General features: G+C 40.0%; 1 protein-coding gene across 3 annotated transcripts in view; it reads left to right on the top strand.

Annotated features, from left to right (window-relative positions):
- The first annotated feature begins 12,143 nt into the window (after positions 1-12,143).
- tenm2a (teneurin transmembrane protein 2a) overlaps positions 12,144-26,932 on the top strand; it is a 429,404-nt gene continuing 414,615 nt past the window's right edge. For 2 of the 3 annotated variants that reach the window (XM_067457752.1, XM_067457750.1), the window contains exon 1: positions 12,144-12,637. The gene's annotated coding sequence lies outside the window, so the exon portion shown is untranslated. The remainder of the gene's footprint in view (positions 12,638-26,932) is intronic. The other variant, XM_067457751.1, reaches the window with a different exon arrangement.

The raw sequence follows: 26,932 nt of genomic DNA, 5'->3' as shown, positions 1-26,932 counted from the left end.
TACGACCGGAAAGAATGTGGAGAAAGTCTTATACACAAAGAGCTTAAGACACAGAGCTTTTGCCTCAAATTATAGACAAACCATCTATAGATGAACATGCACCCCAGGACATTATATGTAAACACATAATTGTTTTGTAAAATGTTTCTTCTGTATGGTATTTTGCATCTTTTTGTCTGTGTCTTAACAAAGTACTAGTTCAGATAACCTCATATATGTCATGTCTCCTATCAAATTAATGCTCACTTCACGACTTACACTTCCATGTATATCACTTATTCAGAAAATGCAATGTGTGTTTGTTGCATTAATTATAGTATGAAGACTCAGAGACCCACTGAGTCGAACTTTCAAACAAAGAGCCATAAATCTGCTGAGGAATTTCCCGCCGGGAAATCCCAACACTCTCATTGGTTAAGTCTAACCCCAGAGGGTGGGACTACTCCCAGACCTTAAAAGAGGTGCTCGGATGCCCTCCCTCCCTCTCTCTTCTCTCTCTGGCTGAACCAACACGTCATCGTGGCTGGCCCTTGAGCCAGGCCACCAATGCAGGCCCTCCAAGCAGGCCCCAACTCCTCTCTTCTCTTCTCCGAACATCTCCTGCTCTTACTTCTTCAACTCTCTGTGGGAGCCAACACCCACGGGGGGGGGGGGGGGGGGGGGGCTGGCACTTAAGCCATGCCACCAATGCAGGCCCTCCAAGCAGGCCTCAGCCCTTCCAAAAATCTTCTCTTCTACAATCCGATCTTCAAGAACACGAAGCATCGCTAAAGCAAACAGCCGCTTTCCTCTCTTCCTCGGAAAGAACCACCGGATACGCAGGAACAAACGCACACACGCGAGAAGCCACAACTAGAGCAAGTATTATCTTCCAAATTCAACTGCTGTAAAGAGGGTGTGTTATTTTCCCGTTGGGATAAATTAACTCCGTGAAGGTCGTATCTGGTGAATTGAAGGAAAGTTGGTTCTCACCCTCCCCCACTCTCTTTGTCTCTCTCTCTCTCTCACTCTCTTTGTCTCTCTCTCTCTCTTTTATCTCTCTCTAACTTCAGTCTATTCATTATTCTCTTTTATGTATTCTTTCGTTAATATCTATACTTCTACTCTCTTGATGCATATTTAGTATGTACTTTCTGTGTGAATTGTAGTGTTATTTTTAGTCTGTGTTTATTAAACCTTCAAAGGACATTTAATGAGTTGAATCTGTTATTCTGCCACATACACAAAGTCAATGAAACTTGCGATCTAAACGTTACCTAACTGCTTATGCTACTATGTTAGTAAAGTAAACTGTATGACCATTTGAAATATTGAACTTATCCTGATCAGTAAAGTTAATGTTTCTTATGCGCTTGTAAAGCAGTAATCCCTTTATTGAGAATTGATTTGAAAAGTCTATAACTAATTTGCAGGACAAACTTAGTAGGATAATTTCAAGCAATTCCGTAAAGGGTTACTTGTATTTAATTAAACAATTTTCCCTATCGGAAAATTTTAATACGTAATGAACAACTGGCAAATCATATTCATAAATTCATGAATATTGAATATTAAATCCCTTTTGAGTTAATTATTCCCCGAGACATTAAACTCATGAGTCGTTGTTGTTACAGGAGAATGGGCCCGACTGATTCATGCTGATAGAAGAGCAACTTTGACTGAAATAACCACTGCTGGTATACAGCAAAGCATTTGTGAAGCCACAACACGCACAACCTTGAGGCGGATGGGCTACAACAGCAGAAGACCCCACCGGGTACCAGAATTTGGCGTAAACAGAATGAGAACATGGATCCATCATGCCTTCTTAACACTGTGCAGGCTGGTGGTGGTGGTGTAATGGTGTGGGGGATGTTTTCTTGGCACAATTTAGGCCCCTTAGTGCCAATTGGGCATCGTTTAAATTCCACATTTACCTGAGCATTGTTTCTGACCATGTCCATCCCTTTTATGTCTACCATCCTCTGATGGCTACTTCCAGCAGGATAATGCACCATGTCACAAAGCTTGAATCATTTCAAATTGGTTTCTTGAACATGACAATGAGTTCACTGCACTAAGATGACCCCCACAGTCACCAGATCTCAACCCAATAGAGCATCTTTGGGATGTGGTGGAATGGGAGCTTTGTGCCCTGGATATATATATATATATATATATATGGGATGGGGTTGGGTTGGGTTACATGTTAAAACATGCATCCCACAAATCTCCATCAACTGCAAGATGCTATCCTATCAATATGGGCCAAAATTTCTAAAGAATGCTTTCAGCACCTTGATGAATCAATGCCACAAAGAATTAAAGCAGTTCTGAAGGCGACAGGGGGTCAAACACAGTATTAGTATGCTGTTCCTTGGGTGTGTGTATATAATAACAAAGGATATAACAGGCAGATACGACTGCATCAACAATTCATTCAAAAAGTACAAATAATCCAAGTGTTCTGAGCCCAACCAGTTGATTTGTGTGTAGGAAATTCCCAAAAGCGATCAGCGTCTCCATCCGCGATCATCATCATCATCATCATCATCATCATCATCATCATCATCATCATCATCATCATCATCATCACCATCATCATCTCAGCGATTACAAAATTAAGATCAACTCTGTTCTTTACAAAAAGATAGCATATGACCATACAACATGATTTAATATTTGTATACTGTATTTGGTCAGTTTTTGCAATAAATAGATGTGATTGTACATTTTTTTTTTTTTTTTGGCATTTTATGTGTTTTATATTGTTGACAAGTGGTTAGGTTTCGGGTAGGAGTTGGGTTAGTTGCTCCAAAATATAAAAGAAGCCTTTAAATATTAATAAAATCATGTCTGATGATTGTCTGTCATTCTTTCTACTTTGAGGAAAGATAAAGGATGGAGCAAGATTTGTTTTGCAAACTTTATTGTTTTCACTGCATTAACATTGCATGTGCACTGCAATAAATTAGAAATATACACAACGGTTTGTTGATGGGCTTGGTAATGCTGATAATGAGGAGTTGAAACATCCTCACTAAGAAACGTCCTGCTCAATTCGCCCTTGCAAATGGAGGTTCGGGTTGAATATGTAATGTTCCCTCGCCGGACTGGCGCTCAAATTGATATGGTAAATTAAAGGCCATTGTTACTCTCTTTACTGTGTGTACAATCGCTGAGCTTTAGGAAGTGGAGCGAAAGTTTATGGTATTGGCCGTTTTGTTTCCAATGTGTATAGTAAGCGGTAGACCAATCACAATACTGGGCAGTCTGGCCAATCAGAACAGAGTAGGCTCGTGGAAAGGAGGGATTTAGAGATTGATTCATTCAACCAGCTGTTTGAGAAACAATGAAAAATTATGTGGTGATGTGCAATTTATAGTATGAGAAACTTAAATGTTTTTTGACATTTGTTGCAGGTTTTTGACTTTTTAAAACAAAATTATAAACCTTTAGAACAGCATAAAAGGGGCATTTTAAATAAATGCCCACTTACCCCCTATATAGCATCCTCAAATTTGTATACATTGCTGCAAGCTCATAGCCTGGTTGCCAGACGAATTTAGCAATTGAGTTTGTGAAATTTGGTCTGGACTTGATCCGTTGTAGAGCAGCTATGCCAAAAAAGAAGCTGTTTGGACCGATCAAATTGTCAGGTCGGGCTTTATACGATGGTGGAATGATGAGAAGCATTCACGTTACTAAAGAACGCTTGGGTTGAATTCGTTCTAATCCTAAACTGAGAATTTCTCTGTATATGCATTACCTTTACTATTTCTCTCAAAAATGAGGTTCGTGTTGGTAACTACTCCCTGATACCTTAAATTATTTTACAACACCGGCAAAGATCATTTACACTATCATATTCTTCTACTTCTTTCAGCGTGTGTGCTTCTTTCCTGGTTTGGTTAACACGCCCCATAATTACAGCCCAATGGAGAAGTACCAGACTCATATTCTGACTAGAATTGAGTATGACGATGACATCAGGCAAGCTCACACAAATAGATTCTTCTGATGAAGCTGGTAGATCTGTGCTACTGAAAGTTTATAATGGAAATATATTTATTGTTAATATTGATTTAATTTATATTGAACTGTATTATAAACTCATTATAATTATTATAAATAGTATAAGTTATATAAGTGTATAATAATAATAATAATAATAATAATAATAATAATAATAATAATAATAATAATAATAATAAGATATAATATAATGGCCAACAGCCGTATCTTCATGTAGCCCAAGACTGGTTTCCCACTGAAGCTAAGCAGGGCTGAGCCTGGTCAGAACCTGGACGGGAGAACAACTGGGAAAACCAGGTAGCTTCTTGTAGAGATGGGGTGCTAACACTGTGGGTCCTAACACCCCAGTATAGTGATGGGGACACTATACTGTCAAAAAAATCATATCATTCGAGGTCCTGACTCTCTGTGTTCATTAAATATTTCAGGATGTCCTTCAAAACAGAGTATTGGTGAAACCCTGACATCTTGGCCAAATTTGGCCTCTGTCCATCATGGCCTCCTAATCATCCTCATCCACCAATCAGCTGGTGTGTAGTAGGCGTTTTGGCACAATGTGACTGCCGTCACATCATCCAGGTGGATGCTCCACATTGGTGGTGGTTGAGGAAATACCCCCCTTCAATGTGTAAAGCACATTGAATACACAAAAAGGCGCTATATAAATATATAAAAAATATTAATCATTATTATAATATTATTATTATTATTATTAGAGTTGGAGGTATTGACATTTTCTATGGCAGTCCATTTATATGCCTATACTGTAGTTAACTCTAAATCATATATCTATCCACTCTTAACCACAAGGCCCCAGTACTGCTTTCTAAGCTAATCACTTGTAATTCCATAAGTTCAGGTTTTTAATGAGCTAATTTGCATTTAGGAATTAATCAAAATTGATTAAATAATTAACAGTGCAATACATCTTACTCAAAATTTAACAAATGCGGTTTAGGAACATGCACACAAAGCCATGCTTGCATTTGCAGTGACATCATTAACCCTGAAACTTGCCACTGTTATGAATGATGATGCAAGCAAAGCAATCAGGAAATGCTCATTGCACATCAAAGCCATCCATAAACCTCCCTTCATCTTCTGTCATGATAAGTAATGGTCTGTTACATGTGCTAGAATGTCCGTCGCTATGCAGCAATCAGGAGAAAAAGAAAATGTATCCTACATTGTGTTTTATGCAGAAACATGTCTCCTGTACACTAATTCCAGCAATTTACCCAAGTAATTTGTCAATTACCAAAAGTAATGCTTCTAAAGAAGTCTGATTAGATAAACCCATGTCGTCCCCCACATCTGCCTCATTCCTGGTGGAAACTAGCGGGTCTTTAAGATTTGGAAGCTAAGGAGAATTAGGACTTTACACTCTAAAAAATGCTGGGTTAAAAACAACCCAAGTTGGGTTGAAAATGCACCGATCCAACAATTGGGTTGTTTTAACCCAATGGTTGAGTTGTTCTTACCCAGCAATTGGGTTGTCTTAAGCAACATTTAACCCAACCACTGGGTTAAAACAACTCAACCACTGGGTTAAAACAACTCAACCATTGGGTTAAAACAAATCAATTGTTGGGTCGGTGCATTTTCAACCCAACTTGGGTTGTTTTTAACCCAGCATTTTTTAGAGTGTAGTTAATCTTCACAAAATTTCTTCTGCCAGGCTACTTCAGAGCTCAGGGTTCAAGAAAGCATTTTCCACCTTGCTGAGATCAGTGCTCAACACAGTTGAGTGAAGTAAATTAACTCCTGAATCTCAGTCACGTCCAAAAGAGAGCACATTTTTCTCTCCAAGCCCTGAAAAAAAAAAATGTATGCGAAGGCCCCTTCTGTCCTCCCTATGCTAGGCCTCATGCTGATTCTAACAGTCTCATCTACTTACAAGCACACCTTTGCTCTCTGTGACTCTCTAAGCCTTGGTGTAAATCTAATAGTAGGCGGTGTGGATTGAGGGAGAGGATTGCATTGCCCTTCTCATTTGGAGTCAGAAGTTAAGCTCCGGCTCATAAATATACAGTGTTTGCTGGAATTAGAATGCAGCTGAGGGGTGAAATATTAAACATCCATGTGCACTCATACAGTGTGCAATATTCTTCATGCTTCCTCATCATTTTAGCATGACACTGACATTTCCTTTGTTGTCTTGTGGAGTTTACAAGTTGATAACTTTGTTGAACCTCTTCTGACAGGCTCTGACTTTTGGCCTGTCCCGGTCTTTTATTTCTTTTATGGTCTTCTCTGCTCTCCAAACACGCACACACAAACATTGTTTTGCATGCAAACTTATACAGAACCAGCATGACTATTATGGTTTCCATCTTTGGCTTTCTAAACCATGTGTTTACATGCAAACATGCGTGATGTAGTGTGGTATCTGCAGGAAAAAGACTGATAGACTTCTCCCTGACATGAAGTGACATAGATGTGTTGTTTGCATGTAAATGGGGTTCCGAGTGAATTCTTTTCTCATATGCCTAGCCTCAGTCTCAGACAACATGCCCATAGACCACAGTTCCATTTCTTGACGTTCAAATGCATAATTATTGCAAAAATGGAAAGAACTGTCTCAATTTAGCAAGCTCTGATCTGACTTCACACAACTAAGAGCACACAGGGTTTGGGACATGGTGAGTTTTCATGATTTCTGTTTGAAATAAATGCTGTTCTTAGAATTTTCTGTTCATCAAAGAATCCTGAAAATACATTGACGAAAACAAGAAATATTTCTTGAGTATCAAATCAGCATATAAGAATGATGTCTGAATGATCATCTGACACTGAAGTCTGGAGTAATTATGCTGAAAATTCAGCTTTACTGTCACAGCAACAATTACTAAACCATTTAAAATACATTAAATTACAACATATTTATTAATATTACTGTTTATACAGTGTTTGAGATCAAATAAATGCCTCAGTGAGCGTAAGACCTCTTTAAAAAATTTTTTTAACAAATTACAGACCCCAACTTTAGTTTTTGAAACTTTGTCTATGTTTAGGATGGGAATCCAAGTCTTTAACAGTGTAAAAATCTCAGTATGCATGAAACAGCATTTCACCCCCCCAACCCCCCCCCCCTCCCCAACAAAGAATGAAGCATACTGAATATCCTGTTACATTTGTACGACTGAATTATTATTATTTTTTTCATTTTCAATGTGTTTTTCTTCTTTTGTAATGGCATATTTTTGATAGTTTCTGAAAAAGTTTTGTTCAGTTTTATAAAATTTAATTCAGTTTTATTGAGACAAAGGTAATTCCATAGCGAATTGGGACGCAGCATCGGTCACAGGGGAATAAACTCTAAACACAAAGAACACATGACACAGGGCATACATGTAACAGCTCAGTAGAGTGTGTGTGTAATTTAAATGTGCCCCTATTATGGATTTTTGAAAATTACCTTTCATGCAGTGTGTAGCAAATCTGTATGTGAATATGATCAGTCTGCGAGGTTGTGAAGCTAAAAGTGCATCATGAAGTTATTTTACCTCAAAAGAAAGTCAACTCTGAACCGTTTAAACAAATCTATTTTCATGAAGTTCACACGTCACAACTTACTACATTTGCATTATGCCCGCCTACGTTCTGCATGGACAGGACATCTTGTTCGAGTGGTTAACGTCATGGTCATGTCGTCAAGACGCTGTGCTCTCTGCTGTGAAAGTAAATTTAGATTATTTTTCACTTCCAGAGGATGAGGCTGGGAAGAATCAGTGGTTAAAATGCATCTTTTTCGGAAAATGTTGCTATGCTCCCTTCATTTTACTGACAAATGCATTGTAAACTTTGAGTTCAGCATAGTATTCGTAAAACGGTTGCTGTCGAAAGATGGGTCATTACTCAGTTTTTTTGGATTAGCTTGCTCCTTTGAATCACAACCTGTAAGCAGGGCTGGACTGGTAATCTGGCATACTGGGCATTTTCCCGGTGGGCCGATGAATATATCGATAATATCTATCATTATTTGTCCTTGTCCTAGTTTTATTTATTACTCCAATTTAAGGGCCACAACCCCAGCAAAAACATTCACGGGGAACTCATGGGCCGGATGGGCTGGGATTGCCAGGGTTGAATTTTAGCCCCAGTCCAGCCCTGCATGTAAGTATGATGAATTATTTAGGTATTTATTTCCTACCGGTTATAATAGTTTTGTGTTTTATATTGTTTAAGTCTCCAGCTAACTCGCTAACTCATGTTATTTCTGTCTTAATGAAATACTACTGTAAATCAGCTGTGGGCTGCAGTATTACATAAAACTATGTCTATTAATGCAGATTGTCTGTTGTTCTTACTATTTTAAAGGTCCCGTTCTTTGCGATTCCATATTTCAAACTTTAGTTTGTGTGTAATAATGCTGTTAGAGCATAAATAATACCCGTACAATTATAAAGCTCAAAGTTCAATGTCAAGCGAGATATTTTATTTAACAGAAGTTCCCTTTCAAAGTCTACAGCGAACGGCCGGTTTGGACTACAGCAGGAAGTGCAGGGATGTAATGATGTCACTAGAACCGTTTGTTGACTAACCCTCCGCCCACAAGAACACGCAAAATAGGGGGCGTGGTCTTGTTGCTCTCCCACGTGGAGAAGAGCGCGCATTCAGCGCTTGCATCTCCGTTATGGTAGAGGCGGGACCTTTCCGGGCAAAGTGCGCTAAGCTGCTGTCCAATCACAACACGGGAAGCGCTGGCCCATCAGGCCGTTTTTAGGACAGAGGAAACAGCGCTGTACAGATAAGCAAATTGTGTGAAAAATACTATTTTTTTACACGCGAAACATGAACTCATGTTATATTGCACACTGTAAACATAATCAAAGCTTCAAAAACATGGGAAGAATGGGACCTTTAAGTAAAGAAAAAGGATTTAGCCAGATTCATGTGCAAATTTGAATTCATTCAGGATGCTGGTTATAAAAGCTACAAGTAACTTTCCCGTCCGCTAGAGGGTGCCTTTTCGAAACAAAGGCGTAGTTTGTGCCAAATGACGCCAGGTCTTGTGCGCAGAATCTTTGGACATGTGGTCTTCCCGATGGAAAACAAATGGGATAGGACTCAGGCAGAAATCATATTCATGGATGCGATTATTAAAGTTACTGTAGTATGAAGCAGAGCAGGACTGAATGTTGAGGGAGCTGAGCAAGGCCGCTGGAGCGATTGTTGTGCAATACACAACTCGCGAGCGACTGAACTTGAATTATGACGGGACTCAGTCGCCGGCGTCATTTCGTCTTTTCCGGTCATGAGTATGAGGTAACGCAGCTCTGTTTATCACATCAGGTACATTTAAGTGTGTTGAAAATGATGTTATGACGATACTCTGTGCGTTTGTTCAGTGGCTGCCAGGACACTTTTTACACAGTGCAGTAAGAGTAAAGCGTTTCTGCCAAATAAAAATGAACACGAGGTAAACGCAGATATGATGCAACTAACAGGCGACTCCCTCAGACATCCCGCTTCCTTTGTTAAAATAGCAATTTTCTCACAATTTACAAATAGTTGAAAACATTGAGGATATTGAGGATAAAACTCAACTGAACAAAATATATAACACTGGCGTGGTGGTTTTTGGATATTTAACTGCAAAAATACTACATAGTGCAGATTTAATACAGTTAATACAGTTCCTGCTTGTGCACTGCAATAAATTAGAAATATATACATGGGTTTGTTGATTGACGTACACTTGTTAATTCTGATGGTGTGGAATCACATCTGCAGCATCTCATAACAGACCTCAAACTGAGTAGTGTATCACTGAGAAACGTCCTACTCAAGTTGTCTTCTCGATGGAGTTTCAGGTTGAATAACTAGATTTTTCAATGTTTCATCATCGATGTGGACTCACACGCTTGGATTGATGTTAAATTGTGGTCATTGTTACTACTCATTGGTCTTTAAAGTGTGTACAATCACTGAGCTTTAGGAAGCATCAGCAAGGAGTTGAAATAGTTATGGTAATGGACGTTTGTTTTTTTACGATGAGTGGTAGACCAATCACAACAAACTGGGCCATCTGGCCAATTAGAGCAGAGTAGGCTCGTGGAAAGGAGGGATTTAGAGAGACTGATTCATCCGACAAGTCATCACAAAATAAAAGAAATGCTATTACATTGTGCGATGTTAAAATGAGAAACAAATTTTATTTTATTTTTAGTTTGTATGTTTTGTTTTTACCTTTGATGCATGTAAACCTGTAGTTGGAGACTTTACAATAGAATAATAGGGACACTTTAAGCATGAATTCTCAGATAAAACTGCTCCCAAATCACATGTACAAAGATCATTTTTTAAATTCATATCTTTGTAGCATACAAAAAAAATCTATATTCAGTGTGTGCTATTTCACATGCATATGTATGAGTGAGAATTGAGAAGTGGATCTGCTTCTTTAGACTGTTAAAGTGCCAGCACACTAACTCCCCCCCTTTACTTCCTCTGTTTTACTTAGTGTGAATCACAGTTGAATCGACAGTTTTTGACAAAGGTAAAGGTGGGCTTGTGTGAGGACAAATGGTCAGTGTTGTGGCAATGCTGAAATTGTATCTTTGAGTTGAATACATAACATACCAGGGATTAAAGCCGACTGATCTTGGCTGGGACCAAGGAAAACAACTCCATGCTGAGCAGTGTTGGTTTGAATCAGAGAGAATAACCTCATTGAGAATCACAGCTTGGTACAGAACAGTTTCTCTCTCACTGGCCTCTATATTGTCGCAGGTGGGGGGCACAAGCCAACATGGACAAAACTGAATGTCTCCCCATCTTTGTCTCCGAACAAATTTCAAGCCGGAACACATGCTGTCATAACCAAATCAGACAATCACCCATAGAGTGTAAGAAATGTTGGAAATGTGCATTTCAAAAAGCAGCCATGGGGTTTTTCTAACAAGGTGTTCTCAAATAATCAAGCTTTAATGTTCCCAACCTATAGGGAAATATGCAGTTAGATCTTTGTTTGGCGTTGAATAACGCAGAAACGCTCAACAATGACTCCCTGGTTATAGCCTGTAATTGCGTCTCATTTTCGTTATGCCCCGTTTTTGCAAGTAATGTCATTGCAGGTGCATTAATACAAATAATCAGTCTCAAAATTGTGCAGCTGAAAGGCTAAATTTTAGTCACCTTGTGATAGTTGGACCAGCTTGCTTCTCAGAATCACAACCTATAATTATAAGTAATTATTGATGTACATATTTCTACCGGGTGTTCAGAATTTTTCCCGTTTTGTGTTTTATATTGTGCTAGTTTCCGGCTAGCCGACTAAATCGCATTATTACTGTCTTACTGAAATACCTAGCTAGTGCTCATTACAGGGTAAAGCCTGACCCCACTCATGACATACTGTACCCTCCTAAAAAGACTTGGTATGAGGGGGAAATTATGATACATGAGTGATTTGGACTAAAAAAAAGACTGGTGAAAATACATTCACCAGGCACATCCCTTCAGAAACCTCCATAAACTCAATTTGGCTATGATATTGTTGGTGGGGGCCGCATGTGATGGCAAATGACAGGTTTACATTCATTATCATCAATACTGATACATAAAACATAAAGTTAAAAAAAGATTCATAAGCCTGCTTGATTCGCTCGGAATAAGGCTACAATATGAACGTATTAAATAAGGCTATATGAACGTAAATAAGGCTACAATATGAACGTAAATGTGCTTTAAAAAATGTATGAGAATAGAAATAAAACCATAAAAAAATGCCTTTTAGCCTTGTTACAAAATTAAAACTTAATAAAGTTACATGTCTATATATTACATGTGGATATTTCAGAGGTCAGATATTTCTGAATAATAGTCGTTGTCCGTGCCAACACTGTAAGCACTAATCTCTCCTAACAGTTCATTTAATTTCAGATCAATATTTCATGCGCATGTGTTTATTTATAAGAAGGACATTCGGGGTTTATTTTCTGATAATGACCAGATTATTTTACGTTATCCTTTTCATGCACAAACATACAAATAATTCCGAATATGGAAATTAGGCTACCTTTGTATTTTACTCCCCAAAAGAAAGAAGCAAAAAGGCTAATTTTCATTCTTCTCACATCTCAAGCAGGTGCACCCGCATGCGGGGCATGGGCTACCTGAGGCGCGAGCAAATTCTCCTGAAGGATATTCCAGTTGAATGGTTATCTGCCATTCACGAGGTTTAATTCGATTCGAATGACTGTTTGTCAACTCTATCCGCTAGGACAGATGCTTGAGCCATGAGTCGCATGTATCGGTCAGTTGTCCCTCAGTGTGAATGGTAGCGTCCGATCTCCCTCACACGCGCTCATTCAGCGCGCGCCTCTGTTTCGCTTAATCAAAGCAGAAGGTTGTAGAGACTCGCGATCTTTGCGCGTTCAGCCGCGTGAGCATTTTAAGACCGCGGGATCCCAACGGACTGCCATCGTCTAACTGACTCTCCGTTCAGAGTTCTCCGCGTTAGGTGTTTTAACCGTTGTTTTCAAGTGTGATGCTATATATTTAAAGGAATTGACAGTTATCTTAAGAAAAGTATTCACTCGTCGGCTTTGCGTTTGGAAGGTGCTCCCCGAGGGAAATAAAAGTTTCCTTCGGGAAATGAACAGCCTGTTCAGCGCAGGTAAGATCTTCCGTTTATATGTCAAGCTCTGCGCTTTTGCCAGTGCACGTCTATGTCCCCGGCTGTTTTCTACACTTGTATGAATGCTGGAAATACAACTAAACAGCCGTGTGGATTCACTGACAACTCCTTTTGATTAAATTGACCCTGTCGTGTGATCTTAGTGCTGGCAATGTGGATCTTTCTCGCTGGTTTCATCATCCTCATCCTTTTCTTGTGCTTGAGCGGAATGCCAAAAGGACGCGTCGACACTTTTTTTTTGTTCCTAGTTTACAATTGTCTCTGGCGTCCTGTGTGCAGTTTTGTCTGTTTTAAAGAGAAATATAACGGAGACAAGCTTACAGTCCGTGACAGTCCAGTTTATGGAGACCGCATACCGACACTGTCCATCTATTAGAGGCGCGCGCTCGTCTCGCGGCGTGCTCGCGGTGAATCGTCTGACCCTCTGCACCTATTTCCCTTCCGGCTATTGACAGCGACGCATAAGGTCATGTATCATCAACAGCTGGAGAACATGCCAGAAATGGCTAATGGTGTAGTCGCAATTAGTGTTTAATGCTCTGTTAAGGTCAGAAAAAGCTCATACCGCTACTTAGTGCTACCGCGGGGGGAGGCAGCATGTTATTGACACAATGTATAGCAAAATATTCAGTCTTTTTGCTCTCCTAGAAGGTCGACTAGTTTGCTATTATGCACTTAAAGGGACAGTTCATCCAAAAAGGAAAATACACAACTCGTTCACAACAACTCTCCAATCCTGTATGACTTGGTTGACAGACACAGACGAAATTCTGAATAGTGCATTTTCCATGTAGGCTAAGGACAATGAATGGTCTCAAAAAGAATGCAAAATTATTGAAGATTAATTCACTGACCTAGCTTTCCATAGAGCATTAATGAGAATACCAGAGAAGTGGGCTATTGACGTTGAATTTATGAACAGGCATGAGGAAATTAAAAATGGCATAGAGCTGTCAGCCGGATGCTTTTTAAACAATTATTATTTTATTATACTGCTACGGGTGCCACAAAAGTTGTTCCTCGTGTTTAAATTGTAGTGGAGTGTCAGATGGGTTAGTTCATCCTTGCAATAATAAGTTCCATATAGGCCTATGTGGCATGTTTTGCAGTGATGGTATTGATGTGTTGTTTGTGTGTGTGTTTGGACCTGATTTGCCCTGTGTTTGTGCACTTTGTACAGATAGATAGCTGTGATAACAAAATTCAAGCATTCTTCTTATTCAACATTGAAGTGATGCATTATGCACAGATGCAATAATAAAAAAAAATCCTTCAGAATGTTTAGTTGTTATGGTATTAGAACTGATTTAATGTTAATGACACATAGCTCCATCTTATGGCTATAGTGACCAACTGTCTATGGCTGGCGGTGTGAACACGATAGGCCTGTTAATGACGTCTGGGGCAGCAGTGGCTCAATGGTTCATGTAGGTTGTCTACAAACCAGAAGGTTGGTGGTTCAATCCCCGGTTTCACCTGACCAAGTGTCGAGGTGTCCATGAGCAAGACACCCAACCCCAGCTGCTCCCGATGAGCTGGATGGTCCCTTACATGGCTGACATCGCTGTCGGTGAATGTGAGGAAAAAATGTGAAGCGCTTTGGATGGCCATAGGGTCTGTTGGAAGCGCCACATAAATGCAGTCCATTTACCATTATCCCGAGCAAATGCACAGAGCAGCATTATAACATAACTTTCAACAGACTCAAATAATGTACAATGTCTCTCTGGTTTGTTTTCTCATGTTCTGTTTTGTCATCTTAGAAGAAAGTGGAATGACTTTACCGAATGATTAGAAGTTATAGCTGTTATCTTGCGCTATAGCATCACACCGTTTTTCTGGATGTCCCTATACTGTGTGAAGACTTTTACGTAAGTGAGTAAATGTACTTGTTGATATTGCTTCGCCATGCTGTGAAGTGGTCAGAAAAAAGACAGGAAAGATCAAGACATGGAAGCTCCCTGCCGGGCCTTTGGCTTTGATAGCTTGCGCTATCTCCCCCTGATCCTTCCCTCCGCCTGGTCCTTCTCTCATGTACCGTATCTCACAATTAGAGCTCCAAATCAAATGGATGCAGAGTGGAGATCAGCTGAGGGCGAGGAAGTGTGAATGTGTGATGCCTGAGCAGAGTGAGTCAAATCCTCTTCAGTTTTCGCAGATACAGACTTACAATCTGGCAAACTGCGTGTTTTGCTGTCCTCAAAAACCCACATGCAGTTTACTCATGAATTCACTGTTCAAGTGGATGAAGATTGGACTGATTAATACCACAATCCAGTTGGCACCTGTCAGACCTCATCCTCTTGGTACCTGGTATGTGTGTGTGTGAAAGGCAATAGAATATTTAGATGTAAGCTAATGTGTAGATAACTCTTAGCACACACACACTGAGCGGCTAAACAGCTTTAACGCTGGACAGCCGTGCATGTCATGCACAATCCCTCATCCTGGCCCAGTTGGCACAGTGTAACTCCAGCTAACATGGCAGAGCAAGCAGTGCAGAGCAGATCACGCTTAGCAGTGCTCACTCTCTTTCGATTAGAGAGAGTGTGTGTGTGTGTGTGTGTGTGTGTGTGTGTGTTTGTTTGTGTGTGGCCTTAACCCCCTTTAGCTCACACACTGGCTCGTTGCCTTCTTTGGGCCGCAAGCAGCACGGCTCTCTCCACGAACTCCAAAATGAGAGCAGATGCTCAACTCAACCCGGCTCTGCTGAGCACCTTTGCTGAATGTAAACTCCTTCTGTTTGCATCTTCCTTTACCCTGAAGCCTTGCTTTGTAAGACTGTCATTTTTCACGCTAAATGTAAAGACATGCTGACAAACAGCAACACATGTCCAACTTGTTCAAATATATATTTTATTCTCATATTCCCTGTTCTTCTAGGTCTGTAGATTTAAGGCCACAGAGCACCCAAGAGATGGAGTGTCAGCCTCTTTCATTCGTATGTTTTATTCAAAATGTCACCCAAAAATAAAAATTGTCATAATTTACTCACCCTCAAGTTATTCCAAACCTGTATGAATTTCTTTATTCTGTTGTACACAAAAGACGATATTCTGAATGATGTCAGTAATCAAACAGTTGTGGGCCACCGTTGACGTCCATAGTATTTTTTTTTTTCATACTATGGAAGTCAATGGGGTCCGTCAACTGCTTGGTTAACCATAATGTTCAAAATATCTTGTTGTGTTTAGCAGAACAAAAAAAAGTCATACAGGTTTGGAACAACTTGAGAGTAAGTAAATGATGACAAACTTTTCATTATTGGGTGAGCTGTCCCTTTTAGTTGCCATACATTCAATTCTCAACACATTTTTTAACTGTTACCAGATTTACCGGATTGCAATGGCTTGCTAGGATGTTTTTGTGTGTGTGTGTGTTATATGAACTATCTTCTGTCCTTTTTATGTGTGTACACAAAACTTCAGATCTGGGTTATTGCTGACAGTATTTATTTATACCCACACTAGCATCTACCACATTTGAGGACACACAAGAGCATCAGTCTTCATTACTGTCAACATAAGCCTGACTCTTTTCGACCAATTAGCATTGTTAGGTAAAACTCTAGTCCACGCTTGTGTGCGTGTGTGTTTTTGTAAAAGTGTTTGTGTACGTATTGGCGTGGCTGATGTTGCGAAGTCCATTTGCAGTTATAAGAGCATCTGCATCATTATCAAGCCCCCTCCCCAGTCCTGCGTCCTTCAGCCAGGTCCGTGGTGTGTGAAGGAGAGCTGAGAATGAGACCAGATAGATGGGGTGTGCGTCGGGGAATGGAGTGTTTGTCTGGGGTATGGAGATGATTAATGTATGTTCATGATTAGGGTCAGTTTTTTGCCTCTTGACATGGCATAAACTGCCCGATTTGGAATGCTTCCTCTCACAGGAAGTGACAAAATGCTTCCGTGTGGTGTGTTGACACATTAGGTGTATGGCCTTTCCCCTGTCGAGCACTCTGACAGATGCAGCCCGTGATTCCAGTCTTCAGCAGATTAAGAGATTACAGGGTTGGGTCGCAGTCTATATTAACCCTAATGCATCTAAAACCGCATTCACACACATGCAGCTGAGAACATCAGATTGCTGATGAATAATATCTGCCCTGTCACCAGCACCCTCTTCAGTATCGCTCTATAACACACAAAGTGTACATGCAAGCTGATAGTTTAATTTCTAGTCAGACCGGGATATGCAGCGGCTTACCTCAACTCAGCACAGCTCAGGTTGCTGTTGATAAGCTTTAACTAGGTGACGGTGTCAAATCCTCGACCCAGACAGACTTACAAGCACGTAGGAGCTTGGAAGCAACTTTTAGCACAATAATAGTCTATCTAGCACTCACTGCTGCGAAGCAGGATGGGATTGAGGCAGGAACACATGGTAACAGGAGAGTTGTAGCTTTACAGGTCACTCTGAAGTGGACATCAGGGCTTAGTGTCTTAAAGACTATTTAAAGTCATAATCTATGTTTTGTGGCTTTTAGTTCATGTTTATTAGCTTTTGAATTATATACATTACCTATTTTAGAAATTACTTAAATAATTAAAATACTTTTATTCATCAAGTATGACTTAAACTCATTAATTGAATGTAAAGACATTTATAGGCCGGTTTCACTAACAGGGTTTAGGCTAAAATAGGATAAGGAATTAGTTCAATTAGGACTAATTTGAGTAACTTTAAATACATGCCCTAGAAAAAAAAAATACTGGTGTGTATCTTGAGACAAAACAATGTATCTGACATATTTAAGATCTGTGCAATTTTAGTTCAGTTAAAACTGAAACATGCATCTTAGTCTAGGACTATCTTAAGCCTTGTCTGCGAAACAAGGGGATAATGTTATAAAATATTTCTGTTTACTAGAAATTCTATTCAATATTGTATTCTATTCAATAGTAGTCCCCACTGTGTTTAGTTAAAGTGCATAAAATCTTTTTTATGCACGGTTTAATGTATAAAAAATAAACACATTCCTGTTCAGTCAAGCAAGCTATCACGTGACTCCCGCCAAGTGCTTTTAAAATAATCTACATTAGTCTAAAGATAGCACATTTTGAGAATAATGGTTGTATTTGTGTATGTTTACTTAAAGGGTGTTCACCAAAAAAAAAAAAAAAAAAAAGCAAGACGTCCTTTCATCTTTGTAACAGAAATAAACAGGAATTATTTAAATGAAATCTGAGAGATTTCTGTCCCACCATTGATAGTCCACACAACTGAGTTCAAAAAAACATTTAAACCATGACAGATCATTGATGGATATTTCTTCTGACTTCTGAAAAGACTTCTGAAAAAGTCTGGTGCTCCAATCATTTGAGATGTGATTAAAATATAACAATGACACAGACAGATATCAGAGGTCCTTAGACTTTGTAATTGATGGCTTTTCTATGCATTCTCGTGCTGCCATAGAGAGTGATGAAAATCAGCTAAAAACAGCTAAATTAGTTTGCAGAAAGTCAGAAAAACAAGAGTTTCCCGCTGATAATTATGACATCACATTCATGTGCACTCATTAAGTAAATATGATTATTCCAACATGACCTGAAGGAAACGTAAACGGTCACAGCTCCATTTAAAAGATGAAATTCAGCAGCACAGCTGCTCTCTAGTAGTCGGTCTCCTACTGTGATTAGTGTAAAGGGACGGATAGAATACTAAAATAGGTGACACAGAAACCTGGGGTCAGAGCTAAGGGTCTGCAGAGACCTCTTGCAGGTGATAACATCTGTGTTCGTCAGAGAGAAATCCTGAATTTCTCTCTGAAGGAAGGGTGAAAAAAACATCCCTGCCTGTTAGCTTGCTAAAGACCACCTGCCATATTATTTAGCACTGCTGCAACAATGACCTGATGACACAAGACCGAACTCAATCTATTTTGGAAAATGCAAAAGGAACATGCACTAACAGCAAACCTCCTGGGGATACCAACTACAGTAAGTCTGTAATCCCATTGGCCTCAATCCCATTTAAATGTGCTGATATCTGAAAAAAAGATATGGATGGATTTCAAGACAAGAGGCAGAACTGACGAGAAGATAATGACTGCAAATACTTCATAAATGCTGGCCGTTTGAGCTTCTAAACAGTATACTTGGCTTAGGTTATGCAAATACAAGAGTTTACATGTTTGTTTTAAAAGGTGCTGTAAGCGATCACAGACACTTTTAACTTCATTCTGATCACTGAATTACACCACTCCACCCTCCAAAGACATGTCAGCAAATCTGAACATGCAAACTGGAATGAATTGCATTCGAAAGCGAGCATCAGCATGCCCTATTTATTTAGAAGGGCAGAACACTTGGAGGGACTACTCTGAAGAGTGCATATGATCCTATACACACACACAAAAAAGATTGCTACTTGAAGTGACCTGTTGTCTTTACACTTTGCTATATCAACCTTGTGTAAGGGCCCTTTGTGAAGGGGTTTAACTGCTTATTTCATTTCAAATGACTCTTTAAATAGCGTCCAATTCCTGCACTGCCCTTGAAAGCAAAAATGTGTTTCTGATTCACAATAGAAGTTTCTAGAAGTTACAGAGATTACAGCTGTTACAGAGATGTCGCTCTGATATATCTGTCACATTTTATTCCAGGAAAAAAAGAGATGCAATGGCTTTTTTCCATATTTACCTGACTTGAGATACATGCACTTTGAAAGATGTAATGTTCAAACCATTTGTGGCAACCATCACGCAGAGAGCAATCTCGCTCCTCACCGCTCCTCACTAATATCACAAGAGAGAGGAAAGAGAGGTCAGGCCCAATGATTTATGGCTGTGATGATGCATCCCGGCCCGGAATGATTAATCTCTGCTGGGAACACTTTCAGGAGTACAAGTTTAACCTCTGAACACCCTCTCCCCAAACACAAAACACACACATACTCTCGCTCATGCATGCGGTCATTTCTTGGGAGTTAGAGGAGAAAGATCTTACCTCTTACCTGGGCACATTTTGTATGTAATGACCTTCTGTTGGTGTGCCTCTGTACTTGTTTGTGGATCTGTTTGTGTGTGTGTGTGTGTGTGTGTGTGTGTGTGTGTGTGTGTGTGTGTGTGTGTGTGTGTGTGTGTGTGTGTGTGTGCGACTTGTAGAGTACCCTTCTAAACCCTTACACCTTTTTTTACTTTTAAAATATTTGTGACACACACATCAGCAATAGCTGGAGTGAACTGTTTTTCTATTGATTATAGGTGCTAAAAGCATTTGTGTTATGTTCTGTAGTGCAGACTAAAGGGACATGCTTAGATAGAGAAATGGAAAGTACTGCTAGTTCAGACAAATGCTTTCAGCTCTCTGCAACCTTCTGCAAGCTTTTCTTTGAGGATAAATTTCCCAAAGAAAATGGCCAGATTATATTTAATTCTCCAATCAAGAGGGGGCAGCATTATAGTATTAAGATGATAGTATTTTGCAATAACAAATTATGTATGCATTTATTTTACTGTCAATTAAAGGGGTGATGAATCGAGAAATCAACTTGCCCTTGAGCTTTTGATATATAAAAGGTCATGGTAATATAAGAATATCCTAAAAGTTTCAGAGCTGAAAACGTATTTGTTAGTCAAAGAAAAGCTTTTATAGACACCAAGCCCAGAAAGCGATAATTTGCTTCATCCTTACGTCATCGCGAGATGAAACACACCTCTACAGAATAATAAGCATGTCTAATTCAGTAGCCCCGCCCACCGACTCATGGAACTGTTCAGATCGCGCTAGCCAACAGCAATAAAGATGCTGAAGAAGATAGCAAGATATTGTGGAAGATAGGGCTGGGCGATATGACGAAATATATCGTCTGGATGATAGAAAATGTCTATCGTTTAATATTAGGCTCTATCGCTTACGCCACGATAATGCGTTTACGGCAGAATTTTACGTCAAGATGCACCTCACGCCACGGCATGCCCATGCACGCTGCAATACATAAACAAACATGGAGGAAGACGGTAGTAGACGTGGTTCAGACCAGGGTAATTCTCAGAGTAATTATGCCAGAGTGGTGGCATAAACGCTCAAAACAAACTCCAGACACAGACGCTGCAACAGGCTTACGCGTTCCACTTTACGCGTGGCACACCATAGCTATATATTGAAATATTTTAATGGCAGGTGTAGGAATGGCGAAAACTAAACATTTTCTTGACCGACCACCGAGCCTCATTAGCCGGTTGAAACCGGTTAACCCATTAGTTTAAAATATGCTGCACTATTTTAAATAACAGCCACGAGCCGCGCTCTCTCTCTCACACACACACACACACCCACACGCACTGTCCTAGCGCTGCCGCCTCCCTTCCACTTACGTCACTTTTTTTAAATCCCCCACAGCGCGAAACTTGAGTCCCGCAAACGCGCCGCCGAGGAGCTTGTTTGTAATCTGAGGACAATGTCTCCTTAGTTTCGAAATGGTTTGGGTACAAGGTGATCGCGTTGAAAGTAAAGGCATTTGTCCAGCGTAAGAAGCTCATTTGAAACATTGCCGCGGCTCATTAAAGAAAATGACAGCTCCGAAGAGACACCGCTTTAGTTCGAGGTAGTGCTAACAATAATAAAGAAAGACGATCAACACCTTATGTGCTACCACTGAAATGTAGATATTTCCAAATGTAAGCCCATCTTATGCGGAATGATGCTTCATACTGTCATGTGCCCTGACTCTAACCTCGATTGTTAGCCTGTTTACTTTTTGCAAACCTTGTGAGCGCGCAAACCCAAACGCTGTGACCTCGCGCCAAATGTTTTTATTGGTTTATTAAGTACAAACAGGCGAGTTATGAAAAATTGAGTGTGAGGGATTTGTTCACTTCACACAAAAATATTTTGGAATGAGATGGCTAATTGTAGTAGCGTTTAGTCCACTGTCTATAATAGCCTAATTTAGAGATCACTTTTTTTTTTAACCGACAACTTTGATCGGTTAACGTTGATACGGTCAACCATCGGTCAAACGGTCATCGGTTAACATCCCTAGGCAGGTGTTAACTTTACCAACTGTCTTGCTTGAAAAAAAGGTTCTAAATAAAATAAAAATGAAGTCCATACTACCTTTATTTGTTTTGTATATCATTTCAAACTGCATTTCCACATTGCAATTTTGTATAGACTATTCATAAACTGAATTAACAAAAAAAAATTAAATGGAGTTCCAGCTCACGTGGGAAAGACATGTACGCATGTTCGCTTCATTTCACTGCGGTATCTATTGTAAACAAGTCTCAGCTGCTTGATTTGCAGACATAATGCTGTGCCTTCTATATTGGATCCTACAGAAATGGTGCAATACACTTATGTGAGTAAAACATCTTTTTTATATGTAATAGTGGTCCCGGGGCTATGTGTTTTCCAGACGGGCTACCAAAACGTAAACCTGTAGGCCGTCGATGAATCTCAAATAGTGAAATAATGTGTGCGTGCATGTGACAGCGGTTCCCGCTTATAACCACTGATCGGACGGGACAAGTAATACAGAAATAATATTCCAATCAATCGCGGGTGGATGAGAAATAAATCATTGTGTTTATTTGATAAAGACATTTACGAGCCCTGTGATCCAGAGAATTATTTTGCTTACAGCTTTTAAAACAATCCCTCTCTCATGTGAACTGATCTGACTGGGGAGCTGAAGCTCATTAAATATGCAAATCTTATCCAATCCTAGTGAAAACTCCAGTGATGCCATCAAAACCCAGCGTTCTGGAGAGAGCCTCAAAATCAGTGTAGAAAACAGCCTATTACTTATTAGTTATGATGTTTTTGAATGTAAAAAACACACAAATGTCATTAGTTGACCTCAGACAACAGTATAAAAAAATTAAAAAGCCAGTTCATGACACCTTTAAATTAAAGCTGCTGTCCGTAACTTATTATGTTCAAGATTTACAAAAATTATATATTGAGAATGTACAACATGAATCCATTTTCCAAACCATTTTTGTCTTACCCTGAATCATTATGGTACACATCCTTGATTCATAGTAATATTATTTTCTTTAAAAAAAAAAAAAAACTTTTTAAAAGGGGGTGAAACACTCAGTTTCAGTCAATCTCATGTCAATCTTGAGTACCTATAGAGTAGCATTGCATCCTTCATATCTCCGAAAAGTCTTTAGTTTTATCATATTTATAAAAGAAAGATAGGCTGTACCGAGTCTTTCCGAAAAAACCAGAGCGCCTGGAGGCGTATCGTGTGGGCGGAGCTAAAGAATGAGGAGCACGCACCTATAGCACGAGAGCTTCTGAAAGCTGACATCATCAAGCGTGGAGATGAAAACGTTACCCTAAATAAATCATGGCTATCAGATTCATATATGACCCAGAATCAGATCCAGAGGCTGAAATAAATTGAACAGGAGAAACAGCAACAGCAGGACGTCCTTCTCTGTGGTATGTACTGTATTTAGTGGCCTGTCAACATTTGTGTCTGTTTACTCGCAGTTTATGAGGACATGATTCGGTTTATGGACTATTGTATGCGACTAAACCTTAGCAGTAGCAAGCAAAACGGTTTTGCACGTCAGACTAGTGTAACGTTATACATAAAACAACAATGGAGTAACCGTTAGCACATTTGAATGACGAAGCACGCTTTGTGAGAACGCTAGGTTTATGTTTGGGTGGTTTTCCAATAATCAAACTGAAACCTATAGTGGTCAGCTAAACAAATGTATTTAAACACACACCATAGATCGCATGCTCCATTGATAAATTAACTAACGTTATACACGATCGTGTTGTTTACTGATGTTTACTGATGTTTACTTACGTGACGATAGCCAACAACAGACATTTGAAGCAGTTTTACCCGTGAACCTTTATCGTTGGGAGCGCTCCGTCAAAAACACACGTCTTTGGTAAGTTAACTGTTGATTTCGTGAAGTCCTTTAACAGCCGTGACCGTGGAGATCCACTTTTGCGACCGAAGCGTATGTTGTGACGCTTCCCGTCATTTCTGCGTTCAAATCGGTTCAAATGCAGCGCTGCCTTCCCGGAATGCTGTGCTGAAGCGGTGAAGTCGCTTGATGTCACCCTTAGGAATAAAGTGGAGCGCGGTGCGGACTATAACGACATAAGTGTTCACTGAAGAGTGGATCTACTGCACCTGAGAGCAGTGTGGGCGGCGTGCATCTAGTCGCGCGTGCGCACCCTTCCGGGAGAAGAGCCCGTACGGCCCAAACAAGGACCTTCCGCTCTATTGACGTCAAGCCGACCCATACTCGAAAAAAACTCTCAGAAACTTGTGAGAAACCGGAAGGAGTATTTTTAATACAGAAATACTCCATCAAACGTCCAACTTAGTTTTTGAAACTTTGTCTATGTTTAGGATGGGAATCCAAGTCTTTAACAGTGTAAACAGCTCAGTATGCATGAAACAGCATTTCATGAAACAGCATTTCAGAGGGGGCATACTTTAAATTGAAAATTAATAAGGCATCTTTGTGTAAAATCGATTATCATTTGACTATCTCATTGATGGGCAGAGTGTCCTGATCTGTACAAGTCGGCATATCTGATTCATCTTGATTTTTTCATCTTGATTTTTACCAACCCTTACAAACCCTCAGCTGGTACAGAGCATCTCTGCTTGTGTGTGTGTTAGAGAGTTTGGCTAACAGCTCTCAACTCTTTCATTAATTATGCACGACAGGCTTGTGATGGTCCTATTGCTGCAGTGCTTTATCAGACAGTGAAGGCCACAGTCACCAATGAGTGTTTATCTGAATGCTCAAATATTTTAAACCAATGAATTTTGTTTCCTGATTTCCTGTGTGTGTGTGTGTGTGTGTGTGTGTGTGTGTGTGTGTGTGTGTGTGTGTGTGTGTGTGTGTGTGTGTGTGTGTGTGTGTGTGTGTGTGTGTGTGTGTGTGTGTGTGTGTGTGTGTGTGTGTGTGTGTGTGTGTGTTGTAACCTGGCTATCGGAAGCACATGTGACATGAAACCTCAGTCTGTGGTCAGTGTATGGAATCAAGCTGACACAAGGCTTGACGTCGCAGACCAGATTACACTGATCTGGAAATGTTAGCTTAAAGAACATGCATGGTATGATTTGAAACAGCCATTTTTCATTCTTACTGTTTTCAGAACATCTCTTTTCCCCTTTCTTTCACAGCCCTTACCATATCCTCTCCTCCTTGGCAAAGGAATTTGTCTCTCATTCCCCTCATTACCAGCAGCATGTAAAAGCTGCCTAAACAAACCTAATTAGCTCATTAAGAACCAGTCTTAACTACCTCCTGGGCTTTGTTCACATGCTGCAGACTTCTAAATGTTGTGGCTGATTTACTCTTGTACCGTGTGATTACTTTGCCGGGTTCATACTATCTCCAATTGCCTTGCCCCAGCACCGCTCCTGCGTCCCGCGTACGATTCTCCGGCGCTCTCCTACTGAGAGCCTTCCATTACAGAACACACTGACGTTAAATAGGAGATTGGTATCATTAAATTTACATTAAGCGGGCAGTAAAATATTGATATGGAAGTGTGCAGCCATTTGATTTTGGTGCGGAAAAGGTAAAGAGCATTTCAAATCAGAGATGAGTAGATGCGCAGCTGAATTTTAATGCTTCTATTACCACTGATGACAGAGCAGGTAAATTGTTTTTTTTTTTTCTCTCCCTGTTTCTAAATCATTGGTTTTGAGTTTTCACCTTGTGATTGTGATATCATCCGTTCTCCTGGGGAAAACACTGTTAAATGTTTGATGATTGAGCCTGGCATGTATAGACTGGGCTGAAAGTATACTTCATTGTCTGAGACATGGCCTGGTTTTTAGCATGTGCGGGATAGAGAAATTAAACTGGTAATCATGCAAGAGGTTCAAATCTGACTCTAATTTATATCCCGGCCTATCTCTGCACTATTAAAACAAAGTGGAAGCTATTGGAAAACAGCAACTCGGCCATGGAGTGGTAGGCCAGTTAAAATCGCATAGTGGGGTCAGCACATCCAGTCGCCACTGGACACTAGAGAAGTAAAAAGCTCACCTTATGGGGCGGCAGTGGCTCAGTGGTTCATGTAGGTTGTCTACAAACCAAAAGGTTGGTGGTTCAATCCCCGGTTCCACCTGTCGAAGTGTCCATGAGCAAGACACCGAACCCCAGCTGCTCCCGATGAGCTGGATGGCGCCTTACATGGCTGGCATCGCCGTCGGTGTATGAATGGGTGAATGTGAGGCAAAAATGTAAAGCGCTTTGGATAAAAGCGCTATATAAATACAGTCCATTTACCATTTACCATTTAAAAAGTGTTCTCTTTAGTGACAAATCATGCTTCTCTGTCTGGCAATTCGATGACGAGTCTGGGTTTGGTGGAGGCCTGGAGAACGATACTTGTCTGACTACATTATACCAAGTGTAATGTTTGGTGAAGGGGGGATTATGATGGAGGTTGTTTTTCAGGGGTTGGGGTTGGCCCCTTAGTTTCAGTGAAAGGAACTCTTAATACTTCTGCATACCAACACATTTTGGACAATGTCATGTTCCAGCTTTGTGGGAACAGTTTGGGGATGAACCCTCCCTGTTCCAACCTGACTGAAAGCAAGGTTCATAAAGACATGGATGAGCGATTTTTGTGTGGAGGAACTTGACTGGCCTGTCCTGACCTCAATAGAACACCTTTGGGATGAATTAGGCCCTCTCTTCCAACATTGGCGCCTGACCTCACAAATGCGCTTCTAGAAGAATGGTCAAAAACTATTTTTTTTTTTTTTTTGGGGGGGGGGGGGGGGGGGGGGCTAGCAACTCTATATGAAACCATACGGATTAAGAATGGGACATTAAAGTTCATGTGCATGTAAAAGCAGGTGTCCCAAACTACTTTTATAGTGTAGCATGGATGAAGAATTTGTGTTATTATTATAAAATAAAGAGGAACTACAAATTAATATATGCTTCAATGTAAGTTTGTTTTTCTTTTTTTCTGTTTTTCTTTTGTCCCGCTGTCTTCTTTTAGATAAAATCCTGTGTAATCACCAAACTGGATAAATGACTATTTTCAAACAGTCAAAACAAATGCAGTACTGTGGACTGGTCGAGATGCTCAAACAAATGGTTCAATTTTAAATACGTATGATTTACTTGTAGCTCTCTGTTCATACTAAGCATTCTTCACTGAATAAATTATATACTTCACCTTTAAATAGTCCTGTGGTAAGACACATTAGCTTTTAAAAACACATTTGTGCCTTGTAGTCGCTCAAGTAATATGAGGTCATAAAAACTGCATGCATATACTTATTTATTATACAAGAATACGGCAAAAGAAA

Source organism: Pseudorasbora parva, chromosome 11 (genome assembly GCF_024679245.1).
Source record: "Pseudorasbora parva isolate DD20220531a chromosome 11, ASM2467924v1, whole genome shotgun sequence".
Lineage (NCBI taxonomy): Eukaryota > Metazoa > Chordata > Actinopteri > Cypriniformes > Gobionidae > Pseudorasbora > Pseudorasbora parva.
This window is presented reverse-complemented; position numbering and strand designations above follow the sequence as displayed.